Source organism: Molossus molossus, unplaced genomic scaffold (genome assembly GCF_014108415.1).
Source record: "Molossus molossus isolate mMolMol1 unplaced genomic scaffold, mMolMol1.p scaffold_m16_p_1, whole genome shotgun sequence".
Lineage (NCBI taxonomy): Eukaryota > Metazoa > Chordata > Mammalia > Chiroptera > Molossidae > Molossus > Molossus molossus.
In genome coordinates this window covers 11,826,524-11,843,801 of record NW_023425344.1, presented here as the reverse complement: position 1 = coordinate 11,843,801, position 17,278 = coordinate 11,826,524, and positions in this window count along the sequence as shown.

Genomic DNA, 17,278 nt, shown 5'->3' with positions numbered 1-17,278 from the left:
AGCATTGGGAATGAAGCCAAACAGACCTGCTGTGAAACTCATTTTGCCTCTTAATTATTGGGTAAACTGGAGAAAGCTACTCAATCTCTTGAACCTTGCTTTCCTCATGCTTAATTATGCATAATAACACTTCACAGAGTTGTTGTGAGAATTAAGTGGGGTAAAGAATTTAAAGTGTCCCTAAAGCAGATTGAGTGGTTGACCAAAATCTCTCCCTATTCCCCCAACTACACCTTTGTCATGTCTTCATGGGTAGAGTACATGTCCCTCATGGACTGTGGGCTTGGCTATCACTAGCTTGGTGAAACATGTGGATAGATGTGATAAATATGCCAGTTCCTAGTCTAGGTCCCCAGAAGCCTTGACTATTTCTGTCTGTCCTTCTGTGTTATTACCACCACTGTCATGAGAACATGCCTCAACTAACTCTCTAGTCAAGGGGGATGAGAGACACATGAAGTTGAGTTTCTCCTTCCATGTGAATGAGGTGTAGCTTGAAGCAGGGCTGCCAGCAGAACAAGACTAGATCAGCAGAACCGCTGTGACTGACCAGCAGATACACGAGAAGAATTTGGTGTTGGGATAATTTCTCACACAGCTGCATTGTATCAAGAGCTAACCAATACAGCGCCCAACACTCTGAATGACACATAATAATTGTCTGATCAACATTAGTTCTCTAGTAACATAATATATCATTTGGCATTTCAGTTCATTTATGTTAAACACGGGAAAGAAAACCTCCTTTTATTTTACATGATTTGTTTTGAAGGACAATTACTAATGCTATTATTAAGCTGTTCATTAACTCAGTAGGCTAAAAAATAACTTAAAGGAGTATGAACATAGTATGGTACAAAAGTAACTCATACCAAGTTAAGCTGATGGCCACAATACCCAATAAACTGGTGGTATATAGTTTCAGGGGTTTGGATGCAAGCCTCCAATATGTTTCACAAACACCCTTTAAAATATATCAGTCAATGAAATATATGCTATTTATTTCCTACCCAGGTGGAATTTGAACCACAAATGGCAGGTGATAGATTCATATTTCACTAATATAATCCTCCATACAACTCTGTGTTCTCAAAAAGAATTCTTATAACTTAAGTACCTAATACCTGAAAGCTTGAAGTGCATTCTTTCTTGCATCTCAGTTTACTCTGTTCTACTAAGACACACAGTGAAAAAGCACACTAAGTCTCACGTTCCCTCTGAGACCCAGGAGAAGACCAAATTCTCAGGAACCCTCACTGGAAGCACTCTTGAATTTAACGTCTAAAAAATGCTTCAGACAAATATCTGTACTTCAAATGCAGACTAAAAGTCACTACTTCTGCCTTTAATAATTTCCTTTAGCAACAGAAGTGTTCACACTTTGACAAATAAATAGCAAAGGAAGAACGTGTGGGGAAAAGCTCTAGAAAGGGCTGAGTGGTGTTACAATTATTTGGTTGATTTCTTATCAGAAAACCTAAACCAAAGGACAGAACTGAACATGTTAAATGTTTCAAATCATGACAACTTTTTCAATAAGAACGTGCTTTACCTAACTCTATCCAGCTCTTCTTCCGAAAATTAACTTCTATTTATTTGCATTACTAGGTATTGCATTCATTAAGCTGTAAGGTTCAACTTCTGAATTGGCATATGGTAATTTAGGAACACTTATTTTCCTCCCAAGATTTAGAAGGCTGGTTTAAATAAAATGTGTGAGTCCACTCAAATTTTTCTTTATTTTTTCTTTTCATTTACACACTATGATATAACCCTGCCTTTATTTGACCAGTACCGTGCAAGCATCCGTCATGTGCCATGCACCATGTTAAATCCTCAGGAGCTGACAGTTACACAAGGGAGTTAAGCATTAATAAAAATCAGAGGCAGATGTATGAAATGAAATATTTAACAAGTTCTATGAAAGAAAGGTGCATGATATTGATGGAGTGTGTAATAAGAGGGCTGTCCTGATTTAGGAGTATGGAAAAGGCTCCCATGTAGAAGTGATGTTGGAGCTAAGGTATGACAAATAAATAGAATTTACCCAAGTAAAAATGTTGGACAATGGAGCATTTCCAGGTGGAGTGATCAGCACATGCAAAGTGGGAAGCTCATTCATGTCACTGAATGAAGAAGACCAGTGAAGAAGAATGGCATGAAATGAGTGGGATGTGAGGCAGAGAAGTGACTAGTAGTTTCCTGGACTCTAAATCTTCATGCTTGATGTAGCCTTCCAGATCTACTCTATGCCCTTCTTCAATACACCTTGTGCCCTAGAAGATCGAGCTTTGAGAACTCCATCAGTGGGCTCTCCTGTCCTCCAGATTCGAGGTATGCTCAGCCAATGGGAAGCACACTCAGGAAACTGGATGATGAGATGATACAGAAGAAAGACTGTATTCCTTTACCATAGGCACACCCCACCCTAGTGGAAGCAAAAAGGCGAGATGCTATTCAGATTCATTTATTAGGGTAATCACTTCGGTTATAAAATATAAATTGGATTTGAAGGGGCAAGAATAAATACAGACTTGATAATATTTTAGTTCAAATAGGACATGATATTAGCTCGTATAGAAAAATAATGGTGGAAATATAGAGAAACTGGTGAGTCCAGGATGGGAAAAAATTTTCAGGGTAGACTCTAGCATTTTGTATAGCAAGTTGGTGGAAGTCAGGATCGTTGATTGACAAGAGCACCTAGAGGAAGAAGTCCAAGCTTGCAGGTAACAACCAAGCATTTGTCTTTGGACATGTTGAATTCGAGGTGGCTTTGAGACATCTATATGGAGACAATTGGATACCCAGAGCTAAAACTGTAACAGAGGTCAGGGCTTGGGGATTTATATTTAGGAGTACTTGACATATGGTGATGATTAAAACTGTGGTTGTTCCCTCAGTGGCTTGAGCATAAGCCCACAGACCAAAGGGTCACAGGTTTGATTCCCAGTCAGAGGCACATACTTGTGTTGTAGGTTCTATTCCTGGCCTTAGTTGAGGTCATGTGGGAGGCAACCAATTGATGTGTCTCTTTCACATCAATGTTTCTCTCACTTTCCCTCCCTCCCATCCACTCTGCCTGAAAATCTATGGAAAAATATCCTCAGGTGAGGATTAACAAAAAATCCCTGTGGTTTTAAGTGAGGTTTTCCACAGCATAAGAATAAGGTACAAGCCCAGGTCTAAGAAACTCTACCATATATTGACCAGTTAAAGGAAAACAACCTCACAAGCATAAAAAAAAAAAAAAAAAAAAAAAAGGGCAGCTGACTCAGTGGGTAGATAGGGTAGATATGATACCAGGGAAAGATAGTGTAATGGAAAACAAAGAAACAGTATGTAAGCCTATCTGAATCATATGTATCTCTGGTTGACTAAAAATCCATGAAAAAATATTCTCTATGTCATCAGAAACCCTCTTTTTTTTTTTTTTTTAGGGAATAACAGTTATGTCTTAAAAGAAGGGGTTTTCTATGCCAAAGACAATTTTTACTACACTTAGCTTCCCTTAGGTTTTGACCCTTCCTGGAGTGTGCCTTCCCCTGCAATAGAAGATAGTTTTCATAATTCGCATCTGTAATAATGGGCAGTGTTATAACCTGCCACTTCTGGTTATTACTGCTTAACCCAAGCAGAACTGAGAACTGGGTCTAGAACTAGGAACTTGTATTCCAGTTAACCAAGGTTTTATTCTAGCAAACTTTGCCCTGTATATAAAAAAAAAAAAACAAGCAAACACTCAAAGGTTCGCTTCCCTGAGAACACACACTTAGAAAATAGCAAGAGTCAGATTCAAATTAATGCTTTTTTATTTCAAATTCCCTGTTGTATGATGCATGAAGGCAGCACATAGTCACTCAGTGATATTCTTACCCTAATTTCCATATTACAAGTGAGATGTATTGAAAACAAAAACTCAATAATTAGGAGAGAAAACAGACAAATTGTAAAGCTCAAAAATTAAAAACTCTCAGATCATAAATTTAATAATGCCATCAGCCTTAGTCTCGTCCTTTGAAAAATATGCCTTTGTCTCAGCAGCTCAGACTCCTATAACAACAACAACACAGTACACACAGACTGGGTGGCTTAAACCACAGACATTTATTTCTAGGTTTGGAGACTAGGAAGTTCAAGATCAAGGTCCCTCCAAAGCCAATATATGATGAGCTCCTGCTTCTCATCTTGCAGATGGCTGCATTCTCCTGTGTCCTCACATGGTGGAGAGCAGAGAGCTACAGCAAGCTCATCTATCTCTTCATACATGGGCCCCAATCCATTCATGAGAGCTCTGCCCTCATGACCTAAAAACCTCCTAAAGGCTCACCTCCTAATCTCATCACACGGGGATTAGGATTTCAACCCATGAATTTTGGAGGGGACATAAACATTCAGACCATAATGGCCTTTAATACCCTTGGGGATGAGTCTCAAATTTTTCCTAACTTATGAAAAACACTTCTTCTTGCCAACAGTGTGGACTGCTTCACAGCATCATACCATGATTGCATGGGCAGTTAGCCTGCAGCTCAAGGTACCAAAAGAAATTTCATTCTGCTCTCACTTCCTCTGCTAACCTGCCCAAACCAAGCAAGGAGCAAACCTGTGGTCTTGTTACCCAACATATTTTAATAAGTTCGTTTTACTGTCTCTGTTTCACTTGCTCCTTGATAGGTCATATAAGGTTCTTTCTATAGCAGCTAGTTTTGTTCTAAGGAAGAGTGGATGCCACATCAGAACCTTCCTCTGCAGTGTAAAAGGCTGGGCCACTTCCACATCAGGACAATGGATTTGGTGTCACTATTTAAACTAAACCAACTAATGTTATCATAAGTGAGGGCTATGCTCTCCACAGCTTTGGAGAACTTAGTTACCAAAACCACCCCAGTGGTTGAAGGGCACCATTGTGCCTCAAGGGTAATATATTGTGTTTGTTTCACTACGAACAAACATCAAGCTGTGGTAAAATAAGGTGTGTCTCAATTTTTAGATTGTCATTATCTAAATTAAACTAAAACAAAAAATTTTTATCTAGCACATTATATCAAATTAATTCAAGGAGTGGCTCTCTAGTTGGAAATTAAATGAAGCCCACAATGAGACAAAATTTAACACAAATTGGAGGTCCAATTAATATATGTGATTGGTGAACGCTGTGTTGCTGGGGTAACAGTACCAAAGATGGGTACCCTTGGACTTTATGACAATCTACTGCTTCTCATTATTTTACTAGTCCAGTGCTATAGCTAAGTTAATGAACACAAACTATTTTCTCCTATTTTGCCTTGGAAAATTGTCAAATACAAGGAATTGTCCATGCCTCTAAGAATTCCGTGCCCATCTGTTCTCAATTAGTAGGAAAACTGAGGATCACAATGTACCCCGGACCCTTGGACAACCCCACCTGGGAGGCTGAGACCTTGACCATTTGTCCTGGGATTGTTTTTCCTTCACCTATGAACATATGGTCTTGATGAACTGTCATGAGGACAGCATGGTAGAGTAGATGAAGAAGATCATAGACCCAAAAACTAATTCACATAATACATTTCAATCAGAGGAGACAATAAAAGATGAACTATAGCCAATATGCAGTTATTATGACATCATGGGACTTTTTTAGTGCTTTCTTATTTTGTAAAATTTTTTTAAGAGACTAGATAGAAGTTCATTTTTCAGTGCCCCAAATGTGAATGAAATTCTAATTGGGTACCCACCCTGCCAAGCATCCTGTAAAAAAGAGGCAATTCATGTCAGAAAAGACAGATAGGGACCAGGTCCAATCCATGGAGCTCAAGGTCATCCTTCCTAACGTGGAGTGTTTTGGGGAAGGGGTTTCCAGTTCTGCTCAAAACATTTGCCTTAGTTTCCTAGGGCTCCCATAGCAAAGCACCACAAACTAGGTACCTTAAAAGGACATACGTATATTGTCTGACAGATCTGGGGGCCATAAGCCCAAAATCAAGGCGAGACTGATTCCTTCTGAGGGCTTTGAGTGGAACTGTTACATGCCTCTCTCCTGGCTTTTGGGGAGAGCCAGTGAACCTTGGCATTCCTTGATGTATAGACACACCATTCAGCTCTTAGCCTCCACCTTTCAAAGTCTTTCTCTCTGTGATTTCCTCTCCCCTTTTATTATAAGGAGACCGTTTATACTGGGTGAAGGTCTACCTTACTCCAGTATGACCTTATTTTAATTAATTGCATCTGCTATAACCCAAATAATATCACATGCTGAGGGTTTTGGAGTTAAACATAAACATATCTTTTTGAGGGACACAAGCCAACTCACACCACCATTGAAGCAATTCTTAAAAAGAATCTCACCAGAAAATGAAAATATTGCAAGTGAAATCTTATTTTTACTATTTTTTTTAAAATAGAAGACAAATAAACTTTTTTTAAAAAAACTTTAACATCAGACTTAAAGAACTGAAATTTTTATTTACTGCTTTATAAGGAAATAGTAACTAATCTGTGGCCTGACAAGAAGGGTGTCTCACTTATCTGCGGTGAAGATATTTCTCAAAATAAATAGTTTATCTCTTAGACTTTCTTGTGTCACTTATCTTCCTTAGAGGACCAGGGTGCTACCCTATGAAAGTGTTTCAATAACCATGTCTTAAATATTATAACCCAATACAGTTTCCCTTTCTTAGGAACTTTGTAATTGTCAAAGGTGGTTTGTGCAGCTACGTGTAGAATTCTTGAAAACTCGGAGAGATAGCCAATTTCAAGTCATAATCAGCCACAGTATTGTGTCTGATAGGGTCTCACTGAGAGGATTAACACACGTGAGTTTTAAGTCAGGCCACAGAAATATTAGAAAGTGTATCCTATTCACAGAACAAGCTCGTCTCAATAAAATAAGCCTAGAAATGGATTACCACATCTGTACCTAAGAGTTAATTACCAGGATACCCTGATGGGTTATTTCACCTTCCAAGATCTGATGCCTAAAGAACCTTGGCAAGCAGCTGAAGGCTGACACCTTCTGGATGGAAAGTTATTCCCATCGGGGGTGGTTTCTGCTTTAGCAAACTCGGTGCCAAGTGTCCAGGCCTCACTAATTGCAGTTGTGGTTCTCTGTAAGTCAAAGTGGATGACACCCCTGATTGTCTTCAAAACTCTGACTGCCTTTCTCAAAAAACAAAGGTCAAAGTGAGGCCCATTAGCAGCTCTGGCTGCATTCGGGGCTTTCCTAATTGGAAACGTGGGGTAGCCTGACTTATATGTCATAGATGAAACCAACATGTGCTGGAAAGAGAAGAGGTGTACAAACAAGGCCCCCTGCCAATATCTCCAGCCTGATCTCTCATCGCTTCGTACTTCTCAGTCTCGGCTCCAGTAAGATTGAATTTCATCCAGGTGGTCAAGTTGACATATTCACTCATTCTGCTTCTTGTTCACATTTTTTTCTTACCTTTGGATCTTGCACATGCGTTCCCTGCTGTTCCTCACGCCTTTACGAATCTTGCTTCTTTTAGAAAAAATATCACTATGTCCTTCAGAACTTAGATAACAGTGGTTCCTCTCAAAAGTGATCACGCCCTGGCCGGTTTGGCTCGGCAGTTAGAGCGTCGGCCTGTGGTCCAGAGAGATCCGGGTTCAGTTCCCACTAAGGGCATGTACCTCGGTTGCAGTTTGTCCCTGGTCCTACTTGGTCGTGAGGGTGACAGCCACTCGATGTGTCCCTTTCACATTGATGTTTCTCTCTCCCTCTCTCTTCCTCTCTCTCCCTCCCACTCTATCTGAACAACAACAAAAAAAGTGATCACTACTCACCAAATCTGTGCCAGGAGCTTCTCCTCTCTACTTCCAGTGGCTTCCTGAACTTAGCCCTCAGAGCCTCACCACCCTCTCTCTTGTCATTGCTTGCTGTCTTCCGGATCTGAGGTCCTTGAAGTCAAGAACCATGTCTAATTTATCTCCATAGCCTCAACAACCAGGATAGTGATGGTCATACAGAAATACTCAATGAATGTTTACTGAATGGATCACAGAAAGGAGACTAGTTTTGAAACCGGAAAACCAAGAATGCAGTTCTAGCTTTGCCACTAACACGCTTTGATTTTTCAGGAAATGGGGATCACTGCTATCACATTGATGATCTTGGCATCCTTAGGCACCAAGGAAAAACAACTTTGTTTTTCATACTTCCACTTTCATGAACTCCGTTTTCCTTTTCAGTTGTAAGGTAGGGATGACCGCACCTGCATGGTAGTTGGTAGAAAAAGCTATATTTGAAGGAGCTTTGTAAATTGCAAAACTCCATTGAAATTCAAGTTATTGATTGTTTTAAAATCTTTATTGTTGAGAGTATTACAGATGCCCCTTCTTTTCCCCTCCTTTGCCCCCTTCTCCTGGTTCCCGCCCCACCCAAGGCCTTTACCACCCTATTGTCTGTGTCCATGGGCTTTGCATATATGCATATAGGTTATTTGGTTAATCTCTGTCCCTCTTTACAAAGTGATGAATTTGTTTAAATGATCTTTAAATTCTGGCTGTAAAAGTCTATAAAAGACTACAGCTGGTATCAGTTTCCTTCACCCTGTGTAGTATTAATCCTGCTTCATGGAATTCATCTAAATGCAACCCATGCCTGATTTTCATTCATAAGGAGCTCCATGGTCTACGTAGACTCTAATTAGAAAATTAGCATTGTTTCAAAAGCACCAGTTAAGTCTCAAAATGAGATGCCCACAGTATGACATGCATATCTAATTTCTTCCATGGCTGCGTAAACTAAGCAAGAAAGGCATTCGCGACCACTCCTGACAACTTTTATCACAGGCTATTCAACAAATGTTTTCTGTCCACTTGTCCGAGAAAGCTGATTAGACGAAACAGCCGGTGGAAACACAAAGAACATTCATTACTTTACCAAGGAAATATAAAAGATATTTAAAATGAATGAATAGTGGACACAAAAATGACTCTTGGAAGACTTGCATACAAATTTTTTTTTTTGCAAATTGTCAGGAATATGATATACTGCAATATCAGAGGCTGAATTTCCATTACATTGCAGGGATTGGTGTGATTCTTTGGTTTCAAATCAAGTGGATATAATCTGGTCTCCTTTTGGATAAAAAAAAATTATCTGTGTTATTTCTTAGGTCACTGCTCTAGAGATGATTTCTTAGGAAATCTTGGTGATCTGGGCTGTCCAAAGGACTCATTAGCCTTCATTCAGAAAAGAGACCTTGAGACCCTGTGTCCTCTGTCACTTCCTAGGATCACTTTGCTCCTTTCAAATGGAGTGAAGGGATATTGGTGGATGACATAGAAAAAGGAGATTTTGTTGTCTGCCCACTTAACTCCAACAAGCAAGCTAAGGAAGTTTGTGCTCATCAAAATATTTCAAGTTCCCATATTTTCATATCCTAAAGTGTTCCTTCATTATAGTCCAGAATAGTTCTTACATTAGCTGAGCATCTCCCCAATGCTTTTTGCTTTGCCCTGTCCCCATCACACTCCAGTTTCCCAGGCCTTCTGCCTATCTGACAGAGTGGCTGGCAGTCTACAGACAGATGAGGCTAGACTGGGGAGTGAGCAAAGGAGTCAAAGAAAAGAATAAGAAGGTGGGCAGCTTTGAGCTTTGTGTCTGAGGAGTGAATCTTTCCTTAGCCGTGACTACTCCAATTCATGGTCACCTCTAAACTTTAGCAGACAGCCAAGCCAAAGCACCCTGCTCATCCTTTTTCTGGTTTGAACATTACCAAGGAGTCCCAAGTAGGACCTTAGGGCTTTTAGAGATCAGTTTAGGGGTTATCAGGGAAATATCTGGGTGAGACTATTGAATTTATCCCCAGAATTATCTTAGAATCAAAATCCTAGCTGATTTTCATGGGTTAGTGCCATATTTTTTTTTCTTTAGAGGTGAAGAAGGAGTCTGGGATTAGACCTCTTGGATTCAAATCTGAGCTTTACCAGTAAATAGCTATGTAAACTCAGACCAGCATGTTAGCCACTCTGTGCCTCAGTCTTCTCATCCTTAAATGGGATTGGCTATAGTATTTAATTCATAGGCATTACAAGCAAGGCATGATGCAGCTGCTCAATGAATAATGATTCTCATACTTATTCTTCCTTCCACTAAGAGTGTTTTAAACTAGGGGCAGCTGAGTTTACCTACAAGGGTAGAGGTGTGGATACAGGATACTTGAATATTATATATGTTTGTGTACATGTATACATGTGTGATCTATACACACTCTAAATGTTCACAATCAGAAAATAATAAAAGCAAAACCTAATTCTAATTGTTTATCTAAGAGTACACTCAGATTATTTTCTCTAAAAACTTTGCCATGACAATTTCATCTAAAAAAAGAAAATATGGGAGAAAGTGCAGTAACTTGGGCTAGGCAGAGGTAGTTGTACTATTCTCTGAATGGCAAACCCTGTTTACTCAAGACCATCTTCCCTCAGGTCCTCTGTTTCTTTATCCATAAATGATGTAATTTCATGTTTGAGATGTATTAAGGCATAAATGAATGTGCTTATCAAAAACTGAGATTGACCCAGATACTCTCTGCACACCCTTCTGACTCATTTTTCTTCTCTTGACATTAATCTTACCCAGAAAAAAAATTAACATTTGAATATCTCTGTATAAAAGCATTTCATATACATCGTCTCATTTGCTCTTCATGGTGAATATAAAGGAATTAAATTCACTAATATCTATGACAGACTCACTAAGCACCTGTTACTCTGTTGTTTTATTTTATTTATCATCTTTTATTTCCACAACAAATTTAATGGAATGGACAAGCATGTTCCTCTTTTTTGGTGGAGGACAATGGGACTCAGATTCACTATAGCTTTCACTCTAGCTGGTATAGTGTTGGCCAGGCCCGGGTCTCAGGCTCTCCCCAGATCCAGAGGTTGAAGTCATCCCCTGGACCATATACGTGGAAAATACTAGAGAGATTGTTCTTTTAAAATGGGCCATTTTACCTGAATAAAATGTCTAATCAGACAAAATCATATGCTCACTCTAGTTATCATGAATATATAGCCTTCTTTCCTCCTTTTCTTCTCTTCTATTGCTAAGTAAATTCTCTAAAGAATCATTCATTAAAACAAAGTCTTTCAGTGACTCGGAGTATAAAATCAAAATGTCTGAACCCATGGCACTTTCTGATCTGGCTTCATTGATCCTTCTAGCCCCTCCTGCTGTCCCTTCCTGTAGTGCCCACTGAGCCAGTATCAACACAGTCCTACACGGTGCTGCATGCCTCCACACCTCCCTTAATGGCCTGTGATTTATTCCCTCTTTCCCTCTGTGGTGAAGACAGGCTCTTCCTGTGTGTCTCTGTTCATGTGTCATTTTCTTGTCTTCTTTCATGGAATGTTTAGCTTACCCTGCTTGCTCCCACATCATCTTTCCAGCGTCTGGAAGGGGACATGTCAGTTGCAATGAGTTTGATAAGCACTTGTAAGATGCTAACCTCTTCTCCTATACTCTACTACACTGTGAGTTCCTTAACCAACACCTTTTCTAATGCATTTTTGTAGACTTGGAGCCTAACACAGAGTCTATAATAAGGTGAGTGCCCAATAAATATTTTCATGGTTTATGATTGAATGAATGAATGAATGAATGAATGAATGAATTTGTGTATTTGATCTGAATTGACTCCTAAATTGGGCTAATCCTCCCCTTCAGATTTCTTCTTTGAAAGGAAATACTTTGAGATGAACTCAAACACAATATTAATATCAAATATTTTAGAAACAGTCAAAGGCCCCATGAACTTGGGGTCATTTTCCAACCATATGCTTTTCATCTCCTGGTTCAGTTGATATAGTATGAAAGTAATTGAATGGCCACTCTTTTTTAGGATGTCAACATACATTTATCAAGGTTTCCAGGCGGTTAGTTTCTCCTTTGAAATTGTAAAAGATGTGACTCTTGGCAATACTGTATAAACAATGGCTTATTTTCCTGATTTTCGCTTAAGAACTATCATTTGATTCATCTGCCAAGGTAACTTCATTATGTCCTTGGGCAATTTAATACGCCAGCTATTTGTGTCTACATTTTTCAAATTTACCAAGCAAAAACTCCAACTCTTAAAAGAAGCCAGCACAAACCTTTAGGACATGGAGTTAGGAGTCATGCCAGAGGGAGAACATAACTATTATGGGTTCTTAGAAGCTTGTTAAAACAAGATATAATATTCCCATCCATTGTTTTAATTTATTTTTCTTGTCATTTCTTCTTTCTGTCAACCAGATTTGGATCAATCTACTCTTTAGAGCCAACTGAGTTTTCTTAGCGATCCATTATAGTTCTTTAATCACACAATGCCTTTCTATGATAGATAATGATATACATGGGTCATCTTTGACCTTAATAAATATACTGTCCCAGCCAAGTCCCACTACAATTGCAAGGCATAGAATCTTCAGGCTGGGTTGGCAAGAGGACTATTCTGGAATCTGTCATATTTAAGACTAAGAAAAAGAAGGGCATCAGCCCAAACCACAATGTCTCAGGAAGAATGAACACTTAGCCAAATCAAGACTGCTATGATATTTCTTAGGAAGCTGAACTATTGAGTCCATATGACCATGGGGATGGCTGAACAGAGACGAGTTCACAGGTGGGTATATCTCTGCAAATCCTGAGAGAGTTACCTGACTTGAAGCAGCCTTGCACTCATTAGCTCTGATCATTGGGGTGGGGGAAAGATAATGCACAGAAATAGTGGGCCAATAAAAGGGCCCCAGTGAAAGAAGCTCAATATTAGAGAGAAGTTGTAATAGTGACAAACTGAAACATGTTAAGGAAGTCCCAACTAGCTCACCAAACTACAGATACTCTCTCAGAGGACTAATGTAGAACTTCCCTGGGCTGCCACAGGGAGGTAATGCAGAAAAGTGTTTAGAACACAGACTTCTAGTCAAATGGACCTCACTTTAAAGCTGGTTCTTTTTTTTTCACCATATGTATGACTTTAGAAAAATCACTTAACCTCTCTTATGACTCAGGTTTGTGGCGATTTGGATGCTTTCGGCAGCAACTAACAATCAAAACAAAAATTTTGACCCAGGTTGACTTTAAAGAGAGTAAATGCATTAGCTCATCAAACCGAAGTTCTCCCTAGTTGTGTCATGGTGGCAAAATATCTATAGTAGTTTCTGACTTCATATCTGTTCACTAGTGAATTGAGAGGAAATGAAAGATCTCTACAGAGGGAAGAATCTTCTTTCCCTCAGCAAGCCTTTAGTCTGTTCCTGCACTAGTTCCTATGGCCGGGCAGTGTCATGGACTAAACAGCTTAGGTCTGAGTTCCTGAATAAATCACTAGCAAGGGATGGAGTTACCATTAAACCAGTTGGGATTTCACCTAGAGCTGGGGATAGCATAGTTTCCAGAGAAGTACTTGGTATGCATTGGGGAGGGGTGAAGATCTGAGCTGAATCAGGGTACCGATAGAAAGGAAACAGAACTCAGGTAGGCAGTTAACAGTAGCACCTACATGGTTCCTTATCTGTAAAAGGAGAAGAAGAAGAAGAATGTCCACCTATATTACTGTTAGAAAAGTTAAATGAGTCAATTCATAGGAAACACATAGTGTGGTTGCTAGCTCAATAAATGTGGGGGAGTTGTTTAATACTATTATTGTATTCTTACCTTGATCTTTTCTGCTAAACCACCTTGCTCTTGTTTGCTGTTCCTCCACTCACTTGATCCTTGGTGTTTTGAGTCTTAGCCCACTCTCTTTTAATCGGCTCATCCATTTGGTTTTCGACACTAGGTTTGCTCCCTTGCATTACTCAAGAAGCAAGTACACCAGAATTAACGATGAAGGCTCTAAGCTCATCAAAGTCAACAAACACTTATGTTTCATGATGCTACGAACAATGGGAGATGCATAATTGAACAAGACTAAGCCACTGACTTTACAAAGTTTACAATACTAATATCCAGCGTGTGGCAAGCACATGGTTGGCACTGAGTAAACTCTGTTGAATTAAATTGGTATCAAATGGGAGTAACGTGTACACAAATAAATCAAGTGTAATCAGTACAACAGTACAGATATGAATAAAGCATTTTAAAAGTAACAGTTGAAGTAGAAATATTAATTCAAATTGGGATGTGATTTGGAAAGATTTCTTTGACAAGTTGAAATATGAGCCAGAGGATGAAGAATTCTAGCACAAGTTTAAGCCAATGAATGTATTTGCTCAATTTCCAACCACCAGATGCATGCTTGTATCCCATTTGTCCATTCTACATATGAAATAAATTTAGACAGTTAAACTTTATCAATTGCTTATCTTGGAAGGTTTTCTGATTTTAGTTGGGTAAAAATGGATGTTCAGGGAAGTTTTCACTAAATATCACATATTCTGCCTATTAAGTAATAGTTCTAAAACAGAATACCAGATGAAAGGCATTTGAGAACCAGAACCCAAAATTGCTTTCCACTGCGTGTATGTCTAATTTCTTGATGAGGCAAGGCAATGTTCGACATAGTTTCCTGCGGTCTTCAGAATTTGCTTTTTCAGCCCACACAATCCTGCTTTTTATTATTTCATGTTTAGTTTGCCTTCGGTAATGAAAAAGATTTAAAGATAACAAGATAAATATTTGGGGTTTGTAGAAAACCTGGCTTCGTTTTCAAGCCAGAAATAACTTGTAGCACAAATAAGACACTGAAAAAAACACAGAGTGAATCAGGGGAACATAAGCATAGCCTTGTGGTTTTAACTAAGTGACCATTGCTGTGAAAACAACATTGCCACCAACTGGTATAATAGTTGATCCGTCATTATCATGGCTCACCAAAGGCATAACGTGAACTACAGACAGCACAGGGAGAGGCCCACCTGGCAATCTTATCTCAACATAGTAAGTATGGCAGTAAAAAACCAACAGTCGATTTCAATTCCCCAGACACTCCATCTTTGCAGTATATTTTAACAACAAAAGACAGAGTCTCTAGTTCCAAGCACACCAAGTATGTTTTCATAATTTGTGTCTCAGTGTGCAGTTATCATTTTTAAAATAAATCAGATAGTTTAAAAAAAAAAAAAACACTCCTCAATAAAAAGATCTCCATTATGTTTTGACACTTTTCATAAGTGTTATTCCTATCATATGAGATATTTAAAATATTCTCATTCTATAATAGAAGTAAACACCTTTTCAAACAAAAAAATAAGAAATATGGTTAAATTCAGAAAAATTTTCCAAAGAGACATGATAGTTTTAATGAGAGATCAAATTTGATATTTCCCTTGAAAAGCCAAACCCGATGCTAAGTTTATGAGGGTTAAAGACAAGTCAACATGGAATATGAACAACTACAACAAAAGTCTCAATTTTTTTATTGTGTAAAATAAGGTAAACATGATGTGCAAGTAGAAAGAAAAGACTAGGAAGTTAAGTATCTTTAAGGTGCTATTATTAAGGGTTCTAAGTGGAGAAAGTAAAACTACAATTCTTTTGAGTTTTTTAGTGGTTTCCATGGAAATTATACCTCAAAATATGTAAAGGAACATTGAAATTTACTAGAAAAAAAAGACAGAAGATGTTGCCATGAATAGCATCTTGAGCCTTCTATTCCCTGACATTTCTGCAGAGGTGTATACATGCCCTCCTCCTCTTCCCCTTCCAGGTGTGACACGTACAGCACAGACAGTACACAGATGCACAGACACACCACTTCTGGGTCTGAATGCACAATCACCTGAAGATCACAGGTGAAGAGGCATTCCTATACATTAACAAAGAAGACCGCTGTGAGACCTTGAGTTTAGAATACTAAATATGTTCTTCCCATATGCTCTATCCAGATTGTCTTTAACATAAAAACAAGTTGAAAATTAAATGGACTAAGACTAAGATGTCTCAAGCTGCTGGGTTTTGTTTCAGACTATCCATTTCATCTCCAAGAATAATCAGGGTTCAGAGATCTTCAGCCAGAGTATATCATCTCAAAATCTTGATTGGCACATGGGTTACAGATCATAGAGATAAAGGTGTTTACTAATGAATAGCTACTGAGAACATAAACATGCTAGGTGTTTTTTTAGGTTCTGGGGATATCTGTTAATTAAACAGGAACAAAAGATCTCTCTTATCCTCACAAAGCTTATAGTTTAAAGAAGAAAGATGGGTAATAAACAATAAATATAGAAGCTCATGGTATGGTGTGTGAGAAGTGATAAAACTCTACAGAAAACACTAGAGTAAGGGAAATTAAGAGTACAGAGGTAGTAACCAGGTTACTAGTGTCTGTAAATTTAATGCTGTAACATTTGGACTACATGCCAATGCTGGGCACTAGACAACGCAATAATAGCCTGTGTCACCTTGCCTTGGCTCCCACCTCCCCCATTGCTCCCAACACCTCCGTGGATTGCTCTTCCGAAGTACATGCTTTCCAAATAGAAAACAAACCAATCCATAATCCATGCCCTCAACCACTTTTCTTATTGGGCTCTCACACTCTGAACAACTATTCACCTGTCCTAATCACCTTAGGGTCAGGTGCCAGACAATGAGGGACAGCCTCTATGTCCCAAGCCTGCTGAGACTATTCAAACTAGCCAATCCTAACCCTGCTTGCCTTGCCTTGCCTAATTCTTCCCTTGGAAACCACAATAAAGGCTCTTGCTAATAGTTTCCACCTCCCTCTGCCGAGGCCACCCTCACCCTTTGGTGTGGCACGCCTCTCCTCTTGGAAACTGTGAATAATGAACAACATTGTCAATGGAAGTGGAAGTTGTTTCCTGGTCTGTTGACCTTATTGCACCTAAAAATTTTTTATTAACACTCTATATTTTAAAACAATAGGCATGGAGTAGTAGTCTGGGTGATCAAGGTAGGACTCAACATGAAAGTGACATTTGATCAAAGACTCCAGAGAAGAGGAATGACTCCTTCAGACAACTGAGGGAAAAGCAGTCCAGGCAGAGTGACCAGCCAGGTCAAAGACTCCTGGTGATTTGTGCCCAGTGAGTTTGAAGAACAGTGAGGATGGCTGTGGGCAGGATCACAAAAGGTAAGGGCAACTAGAGAGTTACCTGGGGCTAGACCAGCTGAAAACTTGTAGCTAATTGGAAAGACTTTGGTTGTCAAATCTCATAGGAGACAAAAAGTTACTAAATGTAAAATTTCAAGAATGTTTTTAGGGAAAGAAGATAATCATTACAAAGATCTGGTAGTAAGGAAATGCAATGGAGAAAGAAAGTGTTCTGTAGATCTTTTAGGAAAACCACAGTCCTATCAGGACTTTCCTTGGAA